This window comes from Nicotiana tabacum, chromosome 2, assembly GCF_000715075.1.
Source record: "Nicotiana tabacum cultivar K326 chromosome 2, ASM71507v2, whole genome shotgun sequence".
Taxonomy (NCBI): domain Eukaryota; kingdom Viridiplantae; phylum Streptophyta; class Magnoliopsida; order Solanales; family Solanaceae; genus Nicotiana; species Nicotiana tabacum.
The window spans coordinates 51,665,528-51,686,741 of record NC_134081.1 but is presented as its reverse complement, the minus strand read 5'-3'; the positions used below and the strand labels follow the sequence as shown (position 1 = coordinate 51,686,741).

The window sequence follows — 21,214 nt, the reverse complement described above, 5'->3', positions numbered from 1 at the left end:
ATACCTTGAAGTCTCCGGGAAATCAGCTACAACCAATCACTAACGTCCAGCACGAGCAAACGTACCTGGATCTGCACAAAAAGATATGCAGAAGCGTAGTATGAGTACACCACAAGGTATCCAGTAAGTATCAAGCCTAATCTCGATAGAGTAGTGAGGACGCTAGATCAAGACACCTACTAGGATATAACAAACATAATGAAAACATAATAACGAGAAGTAATGGAAGGCGGAGAAATAATTGATACGAAGCAAGTTAATAACATAGACTAACGTTGGGATTGTAAGCGTGGAGATAACATAAGGGAAGAAATTAAAGAGAACCACCAAAGTCAAATACGGATCCTAACTGACAAGACAAGGATGAATAAAAGCAACAAGAAGTGTTTCACCAATAACTATCTACAACATGAGATAAACAACAAGAATCACCAACGAGGTACCGCCTCGTATTCATATTTCTCAAATTCGATCACAATCTTTTCATATACCGCCGCGTGAGCCTTACATTTAAATAGTTTTGAAAATAGTTTTCCCGAAATAAATACATGTACTTTATCCCATCTTATGACGTCGTGTGGCTTCAAGTAATTCCCTTACAAGAAACACGCACATAAGTCCTACCTTATACTGCTGCATGCACATTAACCTCTATCCTTATACCGCCGCATATGCATCAATGTCACATCACAGTAATAACTCGCACCACAAGTGCCCATGTGCCACAACTTGCCAATAATCAACAATATCAATATTTCCACAACGATAGCCCATGGCTCAACCACAATGTATACAAGAATATTAACAATAATAATGAATATAAATTTCTCAACAAGAAGGATATCTCAACAATTAACAACTTCGCCTTAATGTGATAATGACTTTTACAACTTCAACACCAATAACTCAACAATGAAAGCGATAATGCGTAATCACAATATTAAATAAGAATAACTCACAATGGGAGAAACAACATATAACGATGACTTCAAATAAGGGAAATCAATAATGGAAGAGATAACATGTAACAATGACTTCAAATAATAATAGATCAACAATGGAAGAGCTAGCATGTAATAACGACTTCAAATAATGCTAAATCAACAATGGAAGAGCTAATATGTAACAATGAAAGAGGCAACAACTTCAACTAAAACATAAGAGCAAAATATCAAGTAAGATGTAGAGCAAGTGTTAACAAAATCATTTAAGGCATGTAAGGATAGACTAACACAAGTAAGAGTAGATTGACTATGGGAATTTAGAACATGATATGATAATTCAATTAAAGGATGGAAAGAGTCTAAGTAGCCTAAACCGGTCAAATACCATATATAATTCATGTACCCACTCGTCACCTTGCGTATACGGATTTTACATAGCACAAATGACACAATCAATCCTAAATCCTAAGGGGTGGTTCCCCCCACATAAAGTTAGGCAAGACACTTATCTCAACTAGACCAACTCAACCCTCGAAAATAGCTTTTTCCCTAAAATTCGATACCTGAGGCCCCCATTCTAAGCTCGGAATTGCGAACCTAGTGTTCTCAAATGCGACACCAGAGGCATCATCACACCAAATCCTGTTTTTCAGTCTAAAACATTCTGAAACATGTCTGAAACTCATCTGAGCCCTTGAGGCTCCAAACCTAACATCCACACAAGTCTAAAAATATCATACAAGCTTGCTCGCTCAATCAAAATACGAAAATAACATTTAAAACTACGAATCGGACATTAAAACGCATAAATTTCAAAGTAAATTTCAAGAACTTCTAGAATTGCATCTATGCGTTTGAATCCTATCAAATCAGCTCCAAACAATTCCAAATTTTGCAGACAAGTTCCAAATAGCATAACAGACTATTTCAAGTCCCAAAATCAAATTACGAACTCGATAAGTAAAAGTCAAACTACGGTCAAATGTTTCAACATCAAATTGCCAAATTTCAGTAAAACAACACAAATCAACCTGTGGACTTCTGAATTCAATTCCGGGCATATATCTAAGTCTTAAATTATGATACAAAGATATCGGAGCCATCAAAACACTATTCTAGGGTCGTTTTCACAAAAGTCAAAGTTTGGTTAATATTTCTTACTTAGGCTTCTACGTTGAGAATCAAAGGGTCCAAATCAACCTGAAATCATTCCGGAACAAAACTAATCAACCCCGTAAGTCATAAAAACTTAAACACACATATGTGAAGTATCAAAAGGGGAAATGGTGCGCAATTACACAAAATGACCAGTCGAGTCGTTACATTCTCTCCCTCTTAAAATAAATGTTCGTCCTCGAATGTGCATAAGGACATACCTGAAGTGATAAATAGATGAGGATAACGACTCCGCATGTCGTGCTCGGTCTCCCAGATCGCCTCCTCAACCGGATGACCCCTCTATTGAACCTTTACTGAAGCAATGTTCTTTGATCTCAACTTCTGGACCTGTCTATCCAAGATAGCCACCGACTCCTCAATATAAGTAAAATCCTTGTCCATTTGGACTGTGCTAAAGTCTAACACATGAGACAGATCACCATAATACTTCCGGAGCATAGAAACATGGAACACCGGATGGACGACAGATAAGCTAGGTAGCAATGCGAGCTTTTAGGCCACCTCACCAATCCTCTCAAGGATCTCAAAAGATATGATATACCTAGGGCTCAACTTACCTTTCTGCCCGAACCTCATCATACCTTTCATGGGAGAAACCCGAAGCAAAACCCTCTCTCCAACCATGAATGTGACATCACGAACTCTCCGATCGGCATAACTCTTCTGTCTAGACTGGTTGTACGAAGCCGGTCCTGAATCAACTTGACTTTCTCCAAGGCATCCCGATCCAAATTCATGCCCAATAACTTATCCTCTGCCGGCTCAAACCAACCAACTAGAGAACGACATTGTCTCCCCATATAGGGCCTCATAAGGATCCATTTGAATACTCGATTGTTAGATATTGTTATAGGAAAACTTTGCAAGAGGCAAAAATTGATCCCAAGAACCCCCAAAATCTATAACACAGGCACGAAGCATATCCTCTAATATATGAATGGTGCACTCGGACTGTCCGTCTATCTGGAGATGAAACGTTGTACTCAACTCAACCCGTTTGCTTAACTCATGCTGCACAACTCTCCAAAAGTGCGATGTAACCTACGTGCCCCGGTCATAAATGATGGATAACGGCATGCCATGAAGTCATAAAATCTACCAGATATAGATCTGAGCCAGCTGCTCTGAAGAATAGGTAGTCACTACCGGAATGAAATGGGCCGACTTGGTCAACCTATCCACAATCACCCAAACATCGTCAAATTTCTTCTGAGTCTGTGGGAGCCCAACAACGAAATTCATGGTGACACGCTCACACTTCCACTCGGGAATCTCAAGTCTCTAGAGCAAACCGACTGGCTTCTAATGCTCATACTTCACATGCTGACAATTTAGGCACCAAGCTATATAGTCCACTATGTCTTTCTTCATTCTCCTCTAATAATAGTGTTGCCTCAAATCCTGATACATCTTAGCAGTACTAGGATGAATGGAGTACCGCGAACTGTGGGTCTCCTCAAGGATAATCTCACACAACCCATCCGTATTGCTCACACATAATCGGCCCTGCATCCGCAACACATGCTCATCTCCGATAGAAACCTCCTTGGCATCGCTGTGCTATATTGTGTTCTTAAGGACAAGCAAATGTGGGTCATCATACTGACGCTCTCTGATGTGGTCATATAAGGAAGACTGAGAAACCATGCAAGCAAGAACATAAATGGGCTACGAAACATCTAATCTAACAAACTAGTTGGCCAAAGCCTGAACAACTAGGTCTAGTGGCTCTATGATGCTGGTAGATATACTAAACTTTCTAAGCTCTTCGCCTTTCGACTCAAGGCATCGGCCACCACATTGGCCTTTTTGGGATGATATAGAATAGTGATATCATAGTCTTTAAGCAACTCTAACCATCTGCTTCCACAAGTTAAGATCTTTATGTTTGAATAGATGTTGTAGACTCTGGTGGTCGTTATAGACCTCACATAGGACACTGTACAGATAATGTTAACCCCATATTTTCGTACGTAAAAGTACGTCATAAGCAAACTGATGTAAGACCAAAAATAAGATCATCTTTGAATGTATATAAAGTAAGTTAATCATGTTGCCTTGGAGGTTAAAATATTTAAGATCATGAACAACAAGTACCGAGAGGGATGGAAGGTTCTGAAGCTATATGAATTGAAGAAAATAAGTTCCGTCGAAAGTCGACAAGTTGAGAATGTTATAAAATGTACCTTTGGGGTGAGACTAGGATTCTTAACATGATAAGAGGTCAATATTATGAGTTATTTTAGTCGTATGATAGTCATGTGTTAATTTTGAAGTCAAGCTAGATGTGGAACAAAAGTTGATAAAAGTCGTCACAAGTTACATTCATAAGTTTTACTTAAACTTGGGTCTAATGTCACTGAGCTTTTATCTAAATAAACTTATAGTTACGAGGTGATCCACCCATCAAATTGAATATCTATGAGTCTGGTTTCTAACGCATTAAATCGTTTATCAATACGACATTGGAGTAGAGAGATATATGCATTTTTGCAAGATTACACAGACTGCATAAGTGACAAGTAGGTGTGTCACCTACTTGCTTAAATGGAAGGACCAAATATGTCCAAAAAGGGGTTAATTCGGGTCGGCCAAATAGCCTCTTTCAGGGATTATTTCCTTCATAAATTACACTCATTATAGATCAAAAAATCAGAGATAAGCCCCTGCAAATTTCTCCCAATAATTCAACACAAAACCCTAATTGATTTTCTCTTCTTTTCATGTTCTAGTTGGAGGAAAACCTAAGGGTTGAAGAACCAAGATAGGAGTTGAGATATTCACCAAATAAGGTATGTATAATATTCTTGTTCATCATTTTTTCTGCTGGAAAAGTATAGAAATTCGTTCTATAATTGTAATAGCTCACGGGACAGTGATCGGAAGCCGTGAGTTCGAGTTATTCAACTTGTAGTGGACTGTGTTGTGGGTTGTTTCGTGTTATTGTTTGATTGTGTATTTTTCTACTATTTGATGGAGTTTTGGAGGAGAATGTGTGTGGAGAAAAATCACATAAATGGTGGGTGGTGGTCTGGTCGTTCGTCATAACATTTTCGGGTTGTTTGACACTACTATGGTTGTCATTTTGTGTATGAAGAGAATGGGGTGTGTTGGATTGTTTTATGGTATTTTGTGATGTATATAAGGTTGTAAAATGATGTATATATGTTGTTATTATTGTATTCTTGTGTTGTTGGTTTTATCTCAAATTGGGAGGAAGTAAAGATTATAGGGGAGATGTTGCCCGTTTTAATATAAAATAAGCTTGTCATTCGTTGTGCGATAGTTGTACCTTTCATAACTTAATGATAGTATTATTATTGTTGTTGTAGATTAAGGTGTGAAGAGACGAGTTCAATGTGGTTATTGGAAAAATTGTGATAAGGTATGTTAAGGCTAAACCTTTCCTTCATTTTGGTATGATCTCGTAACTACATGCGTTTGATAACGAGACATAAAGAGAAGTTTGTACTCTTGAATTTATGTACATTATCCTAGTCTCAAGTTACAGTATTCTCCCTTATCGGGACTTTATGTGTGTGTGTGTGTGTGTGTGTGTGTGTGTGTGTGTGTGTATATATATATATATATATATATATATATATATATATATATATATATACCATCGAGCTATAATATCGATGGGCAGGCCCCTATTGGGCAACCTCTGATCATATGGTAAGTTATATACCAAGCCTACTATGGCCGAGCTCCTATGAGCGAGCCCCGAATGGCCGAGATACCAAACCTACTGTGGCCGAGCACCTATGAGCGAGCCTACTACGGCCGAGCAGTTACACGTACCGAGCCTTATAGGTCTGGATAACTATTTTACTTACTATATTGAGAGAGTTGAGTAAGTATCAGCAGGTACGTATTTATTCAAATCATCTTTGACTCCCAGTTACTTTCAATTATTATAGTATCAGTTCAGTTTCAACTTTTAGTTATTCTACTGCCTTACATACTCGGTATATTATTTTATACTGACGTCCCTTTTCTGGGGACGCTGCATTTCATGCATGCAGGTTCAGATAGACAGACGGGTAGGCCTCCTCAGTAGGTGATGTCCGAGTTTAGCCTGATCGGTAAGCTCCACATCCTTTAGAGTTGTCGGGTCTAAGGTTTTGAATACATATTTTGTGTGTGTGTGTGTGTGTATATATATATATATGGTTAGGTCGAGGCCTTGTTCCAACCATAGTATATCCATTAGTAGAGGCGACGAGTTCAGAGTGTTTGGGGGCGGCGACTTGGAGATAGTGGGTTAGGGTTTCAAGGGTTTGGATAAGAAAAATGAGGGGGAGGTTTTGGGCCGTTGATCTTTGAGATCAACGGCGCAGGATTTGATGAGAGGAGGATCGGGTTAGCGGATGGGAATAGGGTAGTGGGTCACTGGTATTGGGCTAGGGGTTATTTGGCTGAGGTTTGGGATATTTGGGACATTAATTTGGTCCGAAAATAGGCATAACTTGTGCCAGATTTTAAAATAAAAGAATTTAAAAAGAAATAAATTAATAAAATAGCTAAATAAGTATATAAAAATATCATTTAAGAAAATAAGTAATTGAAAATAATAGCTGAAGATTTTAAGAATATAAAAGGTTATTTCGACTAAAAATTAAATAATAAATACAATTAATTGTAAAATATGAGTTATTATTGAAAAGATGCGTAAATAACATAAACATGCAAATGTAATTATAGGAAGTGAAGTAAAATATTATAAAATATGCATATGACTAATTTAAATCACTTAAAATAATTTGGGAGAAATTAGTAGATATTTGAATGATTAAAAATGTAAGAAATAAATTTTAAAAACTTTAAAATTGTTGAAATCACTTATATGACTCATATAAATTGGGTAATAGTGCAAAAATAATATTTTGAAAGTATATGAAATACTTTATAAAATATGAGCGCAAAATTGGGTATCAACAACTGCTGAAACTGACTCTAGCTCGATCGGCTGGATTGCCCGTTGAAGGCACCTCGTGTAGGAGGTGCACTGTAAATTGGTTGTGCATAATGGGCAACCTGAGACCTCGGAATAGTCAGAGCACTACTAGTAGCTAGGAGTGCTGAATGAACTAGGCGGCTCATATAGCCTTTGCCATGACGAGCTGCAACCGGAGCACATGCACCACTATATCCTCCAGAATCTCGAGGCCTCTTGGCCTCCCTGTCCTCTCTCTCTCGGCCCCTCTTACCCTCCAGTATCCGCGCGATATCTACCACCTGCTGGATGGAGTATCCGTCCCCAACTCTCCAGCCATGTTGAATCTATGACCATAACTGAGCCCCTCGATGAATCTACGGACTCGCTCCTTGAATATAGAAACTAGGGCAGATGCATGTTAGGACAATGCACTGATACTAAAATAGTCCCATGACGTATCTGCTCAAACTCTATGCGCATTGCATCCTGAAGGGTCTGGGGAACAAACTCTTTCAAAACATCTCTGAAAACTGAGCCCAATGAGTGGGGATGTATCAGTTGGCCTTCCCTCCTCGTAAGCCTGTCACCACCTGTACGTTGTTCCTGACAGCTAAAATGTAGTGAAGTCAACTCCGTTCACCTCCACAATACCCATGGTGCGGAGAATATAGTGGCACTTATCTAGAAAAACATGCGCACCCTCAATAGCCGTACTGCTGAAAGTAGGAGGGTTGTGCTGGCATGACACCTGGGACATGATCAATGTGGACCCTCTGCTATAAGGTATGGGCCACGGGAGTCTGAGCTCCTCCCCCAGCCTGAGATGTAGATGGTGCAAGGGGAATCAATCCCGCCTGAGTTAGAGTGTCGAACATGCTCAAAAATTGAGCTAGGGTCTCCTGAAGTCCAGGGGCAGTAACAGGCGTCTCGGGTGCATGTCTCCTAACCGGAGCTACTGGCGGCTCCTCAGTTGTTGCTCGGGTAGGTGCTTTGGTTGCAGCACATGCCCCTCCTCGTCCTCTACCCCTGATAACGACAAGGTCGGGAATCCAAACTAGAGTAAGAATTTGAAAAGTAAATGCAGAAGCAATAACAATAAGGAATTGAACAACTAGAACTAAAGGGCATAAAATAAAGGATATGGGAAAATTCAAGGAAAGAATTCCAAGAACTTCCAAGAATGCAAGTTCTATAGCCTTGACAAGATCAAAGCAACAACGTCTTGATTTATTGAAGAAATCAAACGCCTTTACTTAAAAGCAAATCAAAACAATAGATTCGAATCTTGACCGCTTTACGAGTAACTTGAGACAACAATTAATAACTAGTATTAATCGCCTTCTAAGAATACCACAAAGGAATCAAAGATATCATAATAGAGAAGTAATCTTACTACCTTGAACTACGAACTAGTAAAGGTTGAAAGATAAATCTCAAAGCACAAGTAATAAAGGTTCAAAAGAACTCTCAAAGTATGATATACTTAATCAATAATGAAGTGTCTCAATGAATGAGAAGAACTCCTTATTTATAGGAGTACTAAGGCACAAAAAGTCCTTAAAATTAGGTAGGGTGGTTGCTAAGGAGTCAGAAAAGTCATTACAATTAGGTTGGGGGGCGGCCAAATCCCTTTGGGGCAGATTTGGACCTTAAAATTACTAGTTTGGGCCATTGATTTGGACTCCAATTGGGCTCCCTTTGAAACACCCCCTTTTGGACCTCTTTTTAAGCTCATTTTGAGCCCCTTTGGTGGACTTCAAGGGCTGATTTGGTGACCCAATCTTCCTCCTCTTGGACTTTAATTTGGATCACCAAATAATTGTAAAACTTGGATAATTCATCTACTTTGGGCTTGAGCTCTTCCTCTACAATTAAAAGCTTCTTTATTTGCCATTGAAGTCCAGCAACCTTAGAGTGCAACTCTTTAGCTTGAGATCTTGTAAATGGACTTGGAGCTTCCAAAACTCTATCCTTGTCCTTGATGCTATCATTCCCCTCTTCTTGAAAAGAATTCGTCCCTGAATTCGATCCTACATCAAACAAAGACAAGTCAGCAACATTGAATGTAGCACTTACTTGGAACTCACCAGGTAGGTCCAGCTTGTAAGCATTATCTTCAATCCTTTCAAGGACTTGAAATGGGCCATCTCCTCTAGGGTTCAACTTTGACTTCCTTTTGGAGGGAAATCTCTCCTTTCTAAAGTGAACCCAAACTAAATCTCCAGGTTTAAAAATAACTTGTTTTCGACCCTTATTCTTTCTCAAGGCAGTTTGCTCATTTTTCTTCTCAATTGCTAGCCTTGTTTGTTCATGAATGTTTTTCATCATCTCAGCTTTTGTCCTACCATCAAGATTAACAATATCATTAGTAGGTAATGGTAATAAATCAAGGGGAGTGAAGGGATTAAAACCATAAACAACCTCAAAAGGAGACATACCTGTAGAAGAATGGATTATTTTATTGTAAGCAAACTCAATCATAGGTAAGTGAGCCTCCCAAGAAGTTAATATACCTTTCAAAACAGCCCTCAACATGTTTCCTAAGGTTCTATTAACTACTTCAGTTTGTCCATCAGTTTGTGGGCGACAAGAAGTAGAAAACAATAATTTAGTGCCTAACTTCCCCCAAAATACACGCCAAAAGTGGCTCAAAAACTTAGCATCCCTATCACTAACAATAGTTCTAGGTATACCATGCAATTTGACAATTTCTTTTACAAAAAGATCAGCAACATGTGAAGCATCATTAGTCTTTAAACAAGGAATAAAACGAGCCATTTTGGAGAACCTATCCACCACAACATATATACTATCCTTACCATACCTTGTTCTAGGCAAACCTAACACAAAATCCATAGAAATATCAATCCAAGGTGAAGTAGGAATAGGTAATGGCGTGTAAAGACCATGTGGTAACACTTTAGATTTAGCTTGTTTACATTCCAAATACTGTGCACACATTCTTTCAACATCTTTTCTCATTCCAGGCCAAAAGAAATTTTCAGCAAGTATGTCTAGCGTCTTTGGGACTCCAAAGTGACCCATAAGCCCTCCACAATGTGCTTCCCTTATAAATACTTCACGTAAAGAGCAATTAGAGATACACAACTTATTTTCCTTAAAGAGAAACCCATCTTGGAGGTTAAACCTCTCCAAAGGACCCAACTTACAATCTGCAAAAATCTTGCCAAAATCAACATCATTAGCATAAAGTCCCTTGATTTGATCAAAACCCATCAATTTAGAAGTCAGGGTAGAAACTAAGACATACCTTCTTGAAAATGCATCCGCAACAACATTCTCTTTCCCTTGTTTGTAAGAAATTACATAAGGAAAAGTTTCAATGAATTCAACCAACTTAGCATGCCTTCTACTAAGCTTACCTTGACTCTTCAAGTATTTCAAGGATTCATGGTCAGTTTTAATGATAAACCCTCTTGGCCACAAGTAATGTTGCCATGTGGCTAAAGCCCTTACCAAAGCATATAGCTCTTTGTCATAAGTGGAATAGTTCAATGTGGCTCCACTCAACTTCTCACTAAAGTAGGCAATAGGTTTAGAATCTTGCATCAAAACAGCACCTATTCCTTTGCCAGAAGCATCATATTCAATTTCAAAAGATTTAGAAAAATCAGGCAATTGTAACAATGGAGCAGAACATAACTTTTCTTTCAACAATTTAAAAGCATCATCTTGTTCTTTTCCCCATGTAAAAATCTTATCCTTTTTAATAACTTCAGTTAAAGGAGAAGCAATGGTGCTAAAGTCTCTCACAAACCTCCTATAAAAACTAGCAAGTCCATGAAAACTCCTAACTTCAGTTACACTCTTAGGTTTTGGCCATTCTTTTATTGCTTTAATTTTCTCTTCATCAACCTCAACTCATTTAGAACTAACCACAAAACCCAAGAAAATCACACGATCCACACAAAAAGTACACTTTTTAAGAGTAGCAAATAAGAGTTACTTTCTAAGAACTTCAAAAACTTGTTTTAGGTGTTCTACATGCTCTTCTAAAGTGTTAGAAAAGATCAAGATATCATCGAAGTACACCACAATAAATTTTCCATGAAAATCCTTAAAGTTATGATTCATTAATCTCATGAAAGTGCTAGGTGCATTAGTCAAGCCAAAAGGCATAACTAACCACTCATAAAGCCCATATTTGGTCTTAAAAGCATTTTTCCATTCATTTCCAGGATTCATTCAAATCCGATGATAACCACTTTTTAGATCAATTTTAGAAAAGATTTTGGATCCATGTAATTGATCCAACATGTCATCAAGACGAGGAATAGGATGTTGATACTTTACCGTTATCTTATTGATTGCTCTACAATCCACGCACATCCTCCAAGTTCCATCCTTTTTGGGTACCAATAGGACGGGAACAGAGCAAGGGCTCATGCTCTCTCTCACAAAGCCTTTCTCAAGCAGCTCCTCAACTTGCCTTTGAAGCTCTTTTGTCTCTTCTGGATTACTCCTATAAGCAGGCCTATTTGGGATTTGTGATCCAGGCACAAAATTAATTTGATGCTCAATGCCACGTAAATGTGGCAATCCATTAGCAATATCTTCAGGAAAGACATCTTCAAAATCCTGCAAAAGAGAAGAAATACTACTTGGCAAAGAAGAAGTTAGTAACTCAGAATTAATCAAAGCTTCTTTGTAAGTAAGTAGTATTATGGGCAACCCCTCTTTTCTTGCATTTAAACACTTTTTGGCTTTTATATAAAAACTCTCTTTTTTTATTTCCTTAGCCTCTTTCCTCTCACCAAGACTTTTATTTTTTCATTCAAGTCCCTTTTTATCTCTTCTCTCAAATTGTTGCCCTCTCTCTCTTTCTCTTGGCCATCTCTCTTTTTTTCTAACTCTTGGCCTTCTTTATTTTCTTTTCCTCAAGCTCACTTTTTATCCCTCCCCTTGATTTTCCCATTGTTTCCCTTAATCTCTTTTGATCTTCAAACACTTGAGAAGGAGATAAAGGTGCAAGAGTAAATTTCCTACCATTTAGCTCAAGAGAATATCTATTCTTCCTTCTATCATGAAAAACATTCCTATCATACTGCCAAGGACGACCTAGTAAGATATGACAAGCCTGCATATGGACTATGTCACAAAGAATATCATTCTCACATCTACCAACATTGAATGAAATCATGCATTGTCTGTTTACCTTTAGTTCACCACTATCATTTAACCATTGAAGTCTATAGGGAGTAGGGTGTTTCATGCATGCAAGTCCCAATTTTTCCACAAAGTATGAACTCACCACAGTAGCACAACTACCACTATCAATGATCATAGAACAAGTTTTTTCTTTTATCCCACACCTAGTATGGAATATATTCTCCCTTTGTTCTTCACTATTGCTTCCCAAATTGATAGTCATAATCCTCCTAACTACCCCAATCATGCCATCATTAGGTAGTTCTATATCATCATCATTACTCACATCTCCCTCTTCTTCTCCCTCACTTTTTTCACTCTCATATCCTCCATCTTCTCTAAGAATGATGTTTCTTCTACTTGGACATTCATGCATCATATGTCCCCTTCCTTTACATTTATGACATTGAATAGAACTAGAAGGTGTAAAAGGTTTAGGGTTAAAGGTTTTACCTCCCTCTTTGTTCTCAAATTTACCTTTACCCTTGTCTTCTTGAGGTCTAGAAGAACTCTTCATCTCATGATATGGCCATGGCTTCTTGGAGATGGTGCTTGTCCGACCTTTCCACGAGCTAGTCTGCTTTCTTTTATTTTGATTTTCTACCTTTACAGACAAATTAACTAACTCATCTATTGTTATATATTGTTGTAATTCTACTACATCAGCTATTTCCTTATTTAAACCATTTAAAAACCTAGCCATTGTAGCCTCTTCTTCCTCCATACAATTAGCTTGGATCATATCCATATCCATAGCCTTAAAGTACTCATCCACAGACATGGACCCTTGCTTCAATGTTTGAAGGCATTGTTGTAGCTCTCTTTGAAAGTGTGATGGTATTAATCTCTTTCTCATCACCCTCTTCATCTCAACCCAAGTAGCAATTGGTGCTTGTCCTTCTTGCAATCTGTCCCTAGTAAGCATTTTCCACCAAATAGCAGCATAGTCAGAAAACTCAACAATTGAAAGTTTAACCTTCTTACCCTCAGAGTAGTTGTGACAGTCAAAGATGGCTTCAACCTTTCTCTCCCAATCAAGGTACAAGTCTGGATCCCTTGTTCCCTTGAAAGATGGCATCTTCATCTTTATACTGCTTATATTATCATCTTCTACTCTACCTCTTTGTCCCCTCCTATCTCTTCCCACCCTATCAAAATCAATATCATTAAAATCGTCTATAGGGTTTTCTTGATTTATAATGGGAGCAAGGGGTACATTTCTCCTAGCTTGGGGCCTAACATTATTTTTCCTTCTTAGTTCAGCTATTGTATCATTTTGCTCAGCAATTGTGTCCCTCATCTCTTGGAGTTGCAAATTTCACCTTTCGAATTGTTGATGCATAGCTTGCAAGGTAAATCATTTCTTGCTTTGATTTCGGCTTCTTGAAGAACCCTTCGTTCATTATCACTACATGTATGTGACATCTTAAATAATTAAACTGTATTAGACAAATTGAATTTTTTCTTAATTGTTCTCACACACACTTTGCCTTTTTTTTTCTCTCTCTCGAAATAACCTTTGAACATAATACTTTGTAGATTTATAGTTAAATCCAACTCGTATAAAGTTCTTAGTAGTAAAATATAGAGTTTTGGGGAACAAATGAAAGAAGAACCAAATCCTAGAACTATTAGGCTCGGTTGAAACAAGACACGGACAAAAAGGAAATGATTATATATTTAGATTAGAAAGAGTAAAAAAAATTAAATTTTTTTCTTATCTTTGAAATCTGGGATCCCCTCTTCTTGTTTTCTTTGATAGTTTTTGGAAACAAATTAGATACAAAAGAAAATTCCTGGAGAGCAAGCAATTTTTTTTAAAATTGATTTTCGTTTTTTTTTTGTTTTTCTTTTTAACTTGTTTTTTTTGCTCTTAGTATACAAGAAATCCCCAGAATTATCAAGAACGAAACCTTGATAGAACCGCTCTAATACCACTTGATAACGACAAGGTCGGGAATCCAAACTAGAGTAAGAATTTAAAAAGTAAATGCGGAAGCAATAACAATAAGTAATTGAACAACTAGAACTAAAGGGTAAAAAATAAAGGATATGGGAAAATTCAAGGAAAGAATTTCAAGAACTTCCAAGAACGCAAGTTCTATAGCCTTGACAAGATCAAAGCAACAACGTCTTGATTTATTGAAGAAATCAAATGCCTTTACTTAAAAGTAAATCAAAATAATAGATTCGGATCTTGACCGCTTTACGAGTAACTTGAGACAATAATTAATAACTAGTATTAATCGCCTTCTAAGAATACCACAAAGGAATCAAAGATATCACAATAGAGAAGTAATCTTACTACCTTGAACTATGAACTAGTAAAGATTGAAAGATAAATCTCAAAGCACAAGTAACAAAGGTTCAAAAGAACTCTCAAAGTATGATATACTTAATCAATAATGAAGTGTCTCAATGAATGAGAAGAACTCCTTATTTATAGGAGTACTAAGGCACAAAAAGTCCTTAAAATTAGGTAGGGTAGTTGCTAAGGCATAAAAAGTCATTACAATTAGGTAGGGTGATTGCTAAGGAGTAAGAAAAGTCATTACAATTAGGTGGGGGGCGGCCAAATCCCTTTGGGGCAGATTTGGACCTTAAAACTACTAGTTTGGGCCATTGATTTGGACTCCAATTGGGCTCCCTTTGAAACACCCCCTTTGTGACCTGTTTTTAAGCTCATTTTGAGCCCCTTTAGTGGACTTCAAGGGCTGATTTGGTGGCCCAATCTTCCTCCTCTTGGACTTCAATTTGGATTACCAAATAATTGTAAAACTTGGATAATTCATCTACTTTGGGTTTGAGCTCTTCCTCTACAATTAAAAGCTTCTTTATTTGCCATTGAAGTCCAGCAACCTTAGAGTACAACTCTTTAGCTTGAGATCTTGTAAATGGCCTTGGAGTTTCCAAAACTCTATCCTTGTCCTTGATGCTATCAACCCCGACCTCTTGCGGCTCTAGCAGGGGGTGTGGGTGTCTGATAATCTAATCCAGCAGTGCGTGTACTCACCATCTGTGAGAGAATAGAAAGATAGACTTAGATTTCAAAATCAACAAGTTCACACGATAAGGAATCAAAGAAGTGGAATTTCCTAATGGTTCTGTAGCCCCTCAAAGATAAGTACGGACGTCTCTGTATCGATCCACAAGACTCTGCTAAACTTGCTTATGATTCGTAACACCTATGAATCTAGAGCTCTGAGACCTACTTGTCACGACTCCAAAATCCTACCCAAGGAGGTCGTGATGACACCTAGTCTCTAAGACTAGGTAAGCCTAACATTCATTGATAGCTTAACAGAAATAACAAATTAAGATAATAAAATAAACCAATAAGGCTCATAATAACTCCAAAGCTCAACATCAGTAACAAACTCCCACAGAACAGGTGAAACTGAGTAATAAGCTCTACAAAAATATACAAAAATCTCTAATACAACACTGTCTGAAAATAGGAATAACAACAGTAAAGGGAATAACAGAAGGTGACTTCGAGGCGTGCGAGCATCAGGCAGGTATACCTTGAAGTCTCCGGAAAACAACTTTAAGATCACTGGTGTTCAGCACGAACTGATGTACCTGGATCTGTACAAAAATGTGTAGAAGCATAGCATGAGTACACCATAATGGTACCCAGTAAGTATCAAGCCTACCTCGGTAGAGTAGTAACTAGGCCAGGTCAAGACACCTACTAGGATAAGAAAACTGAATAGAATATAGTATAGTCTAATAATGGAAAGCGGGGAAATAAATGACAATAAAGCAGTACAATAATGTAAGCTAACAACAAAATCTAAGGTGGTAAAGACAACAAGAAGTGAACACATAATGAGAGCAACGAAAAATCAAATATGAAGAAGAACTATTCAACCAATAAGCCTTTTTAACATATAATGTACAACAAGAATCACAACTGAGGTACCACACCTCACAAATCTCATTTCACAAGTCACAATCAAAATTCTCATTATATCACCGCGTGAGCCTTGTATTTATTTTGAAAACGTTTCTCCCGAAATAGCTACACGCGTTTTAGCCCCTTATCTCACCGCGTGGCTTCAAGTAATTTCCTTACTAGCAACGCACATATTAATCCCACCTTATATCACTGCATGCGTATCAACCCCTATCCTTATACCACCGCATGCGTATTAATATCACAACACAATAATAAACTCGTACCACATGTACCCATATGCCACAACACTTGCCAAAACTCAATAATACCAAATATTACCACAACATATAGCCCACGGGCCAACCAACAATGTGAACAAGAATCTAAATAAAACAAAATAAAAGAGGAATACCCAATAAGGAAGGATATTATAACAATCAACAACTCGAAATAAGAATAATTTAACAATAAAAGAGGTAACAAGACAATAAGAGAGATAACAACTTCAACTAAAGCGTACAAGAACAAACTTGACAATAAAGGATAGGACATATGCTAACAATATCAAATAGAGCATGTGAGAGAAAATTGAACAATGGAAGATATAACATGTTAAGACAAATTTCAATTAAATGCATGGAATAAGTCTAAAAGTTTAAACCTCTCAAAATACGACATATAAATCCGTGTACACATTCGTTACCTCGCGTACACACTCGTTACCTCGTGTACACGTCTTTCACATTATACAAATAACACAATCAACCCAAATCCTAAGGGGTAGTTTCCCCCACACAAAGTTAGGTAAGATACTTACCTCCAATAAGCTAAATCAATCCACTAATAAGCCCTTTCCGCGCAAATCCAACTCCAGACAGCTCGAATCTAGCCAAAATAATATAATACCATAAATACAAGCTATAGCAAGCAATTTCAAGTAATAAGGTTTCAATCTTTAATGGAAATCAAAACGTCAATTCAAAAAGTCAATCCCGAGCCCGCACCTCGGAATCCGGCCAAACTTACAAATCCCAAACACCATTCCGATACGTGTCCATCCACACCAAAATTATCCAATTTTGACCTCAAATCAACCTTCAAATCTTCAATTTATGGTTTAGGAAATGTTTTACAAAAATCCTCAATTTCTCCAATTTAATTCACTGATTAAATAATAAAAACGATGATGGATTCACGAATAATGAACAAATCCGAGTAAAAAATACTTACCCCGATCCAATCCTTGAAAATCCCTTCTAAAATCTCTCAAAATCGAGCTCTCTAACTCAAAAAGTGAGAAATAAAATAAAACCCTTGATCTAACCTATTCCTGCCCAGCGATTTCCGCATCTGTGGTCCATTAGTTACTTCTGCGGCTCCGCATCTACAGAAAAACATTGCAATGCGGTATCTCATTAAGCCCAGGAATTCTGCTTCTGCGAACCCGTATGCGCATCTGCGCGTCCGCTTTTGCGGAACATGACCGCACCTGCGGTCCCTTGCCAACAGTCCAATACTCGCTTCTGCGAAGAAATCCGCTTCTACGGTTGCATACCTACGCGCACATCTCCCCACCTGCGGACCCAACCCCCAGGCCCTAACATATATCTGCGGCCCAACTATCGCAGGTGCGATTGCACTAGCACTCAACAGGCTTCAGCAATGTCCTAAGCCTCCAATTTGGTCCGAACTCAATCCGAAACATACCCGAGTTCCCCGAGACCCCTTTCGAACATACCATCAAGTCCAAAAATATAACACGAACCTACTCGAGACCCTAAATCACACCAAACAACATCAAATCTACGAATCATACCTTAATTCAAGCCTAATAAACTAATGATCATTTAACTTCTAAAACTAACGCCGAATCACATCAAATTAACTCCGACTGAGCTCAAATTTTGCATGCAAGTCCTAAATGACACAACAGACCTATGCCAACTCTCGAAACCACAATCTGAACCCGATATCAATAAAGTCAACCCTAGATCAAACCTATTAACTTTCCAACTTTCACCAAAAAGTACAAAATCAACCCACAGACCTCCAAATCAACATCCGAACATATGCCTAAGTCCATAATCACCATACGAAGCTATCGAAATCATCAAAACTCCATTTTGGAGTCGTCTACACAAAAGTCAAACTCCGGTCAACTCTTCTAACTTAAGTTATCAACTTTGGGACTAAGTGTCCCAATTCACGCCGAAACTCACCCGAAAACCAGACCAACTATCTCGACAAGTCACATAACCACAAATGAACAAAAAAGAGGCAATAAATTGAGGAATGGGGGCTACAATACTCAAAACGACCGGCTGGGTCATCGTAGAAGTGGTCGAAAAACAGATGGTTGTAAAATATTTTCGATCGAAATGGTCGGAAATTTTCGACCGTTTTGGTCGCAAAGAGGAAAAATCAGGGTGACTAGATAAATTCAAAACATGCGATCAATTTGGTCGGTAAATTTGCGACCGATTTGGTTGGTAAATTTGCGACCTAGTCGTTCGCTTATTTAAAAATAAATATTAATAACACGTAACGAGTTCCAACCGATTTGGTCGGTATATTTAGTATTAATTAAAATTATATTCGTCATTTCCGACCAAATCAGCCGAAAATATTAAAATTAATTTAATAAATAATTAATATTTCCAATCACCTCAGTAGAAAATCTAGGAATTGTCAGTTATAAATTTCGACTACAGTGGTCGAAAATCGGAAGCAAATTTCTGATAAATTTCACTAGAATTCTGCTGTATTTTAAGCTACACCACCTGCCAATTCAAAATCAATCATTCAACCTAATATATATCAAAATTGCTCAATCAATTGAACCTAAAATATCAAATATTAAACTAGTAAATATTACAACACCTTCAAACAAGTGTAAAACGCATTTATTAAGACATATTAAAGTCTAAAAGTTTCAACCAAATGATATTCAAGTCTAAAACACATAATCCAAGTCTAAAACCAACCAAGTCAAAAGTAGTCATGTCTAAATATCATGATCATTCCAAATTACTACTCCTCGTCGATTTCAATCTCCCCATTGTTAGATTCCTCCATTGTACGTTGGTTGCCATGCTTTTCCATGAATATACGCATCATACTTATTATTTCTTGAGTAATGTTTCATTGTTGTGTTAATTCATTGATTTATGTCTGCATAGTCTCAATTTCTTCAGGTGAAGCAGAAGCACCACTGAGTAATGCAGTTGGACAACTGGACAATGGTTGTACTTCAAGTTTGACTCTATCTTTATTTATTTTCATGAGAATCAAAAAAAAGTAAAATGAGCAAGAGAAGAAACATACAACTTGTGCAAAATAATATTACTAAAAAAGATATACCTTTATTTACTCCACCGGCTGCCTGTCTCCATATTAAAGTCATATCTTCGGACGATAGTTGCAAAATATAAACTATAGTTATACTTTTTTTGATTAAAAGTTAAGTATTTAAGCTTGCACACAAATCTTTCCTTTGTTTCCTATCCCAACTTAAATAGAAAATCAAAGCACAAGACACAAAATTCAAACAACATTTATTCCTAATTTAATAACATATGTAAATTACAATGTGAAAATAAAGTCAAGATTGAATAGTTTTATTTCTAATTCCAGAATATATATAAATTACAATACAAATTGAAGATTTCTCCTATTGAAAAAAAATCTATCTCAAATTTCATTCACTTCTAATTTTTTTATCCAAAGGAAGCTTAATTTTCATGTTACTCAAGGCTCTGAACCATAGTTATTCAAGGTTAAAGAATAACTTATTCTTTCATTTCAACCCTAATTTCAATTCTAATCTTATCAATATTCAAACTAAAAAAAAATACTAATTTTAATTACAATACAAACAAAAAGAAAAAATATAGTAACATTCAAGGCTGGAGAAGGAATGAAGGAAGAACTTACCTCGCCGGAGAAGATGCACACCGCCGAATTACTCCACTGCCTGAAAAAGAAAAAAATTAATTGAAAAAGGGTTAAAGAATCTGGCCGCGAAAGGGATGAGTGAGAGAGGGAGGGAGGGAGAAAGTGAGATAGAGAGTGGTATACCGTCAGAAATTTGAGTAAAGGTGGGCGACGACGATTGGCGAGGTGACCAAATAGTGTAATAGAAGAGAAAGAAAAAAGAATATAGGGGTCAGGGCAGGGTTATAAATAGCATTTCCGACGGATCGGTCGGTAAAAAAATTAAAATTCAAAATTTCGCTATTTTTCCGATCGATTTGGTCGGTTATATACTGACAGGATATTTTAAAATGGTTTCCGACCAAATCGTTTGGAAAAACTAAAAAAATAAATATATATATTTTATTAATTTCCTATCGTTTCAGTCGAAAAGTTAAAACTGGTTTGACTTTCAAGCACCGACTCAATCGGTCGCAAACAACTTTTCCGATTTTTTGCGCCAAAACTTTGTGACTAACATTGTCGGAATATGGTCGAAATATTATAATAAAAAAATTGAACAATATTTTTTTTTTGCTTTTCCGACCGAAACCGTTGGAAATTTCCGACTATAATTTTCGGTCGGAAAGTTTCGCTCGGAATTCTCTATTTTTTAGTACTGTCAACCCTTTTACTGCTTTACAAGTTGTTATACCAATTCATTGTGGGAAGGAATCTGAATATGAACTCTTTATATATATATATATTACATGGGTTAATAGTTAGAAAATTATTAGTTTGGGGTTGTTTCCCTGTATGAAGCTATATAGAAGGTTCAAAAAGACAACAATATTCCAAAAAAATTAATCTAACTACAACTATTAGTGGTTAATCATAGTTAACTTTTATTTGTTTTGCACATAATCTAAAATAATAATTAACTATACTTAATAATCTAGCTAGATATTCTATTAGTTTTTCTTTATTCTTTAACTGGACAAAGATTCTATGCTTTTGATATTCTAATACTAGTAAAACAATAAAATTATTTGCATAAACACTTAAATTAATCATCTTTTTTCAATTTCTTCTTCCCACAGAACTTAAACAATTAGCTAAAGTAAATCAAGATAAACAAATTTACTCCTGGCGACCTTACATTGACCA

The 21,214-nt window shown here is 37.0% G+C and overlaps 1 long non-coding RNA gene across 2 annotated transcripts; it reads right to left on the bottom strand.

The window, feature by feature from the left end:
* Positions 1–18,936: 18,936 nt before the first annotated feature.
* Positions 18,937–20,753, bottom strand: LOC107782912 (uncharacterized). Of its 2 annotated transcripts, XR_001647355.2 has the most exons (4): positions 20,213–20,753; positions 20,069–20,108; positions 19,496–19,540; positions 18,937–19,401 (listed from the first exon to the last, which is right to left on the bottom strand). It is a non-coding gene; the product is annotated as an uncharacterized LOC107782912 (long non-coding RNA). The 2 variants fall into 2 exon arrangements; XR_001647354.2 differs by having other exon boundaries at positions 18,937–20,108.
* Between the last annotated feature and the right edge of the window lie 461 nt (positions 20,754–21,214).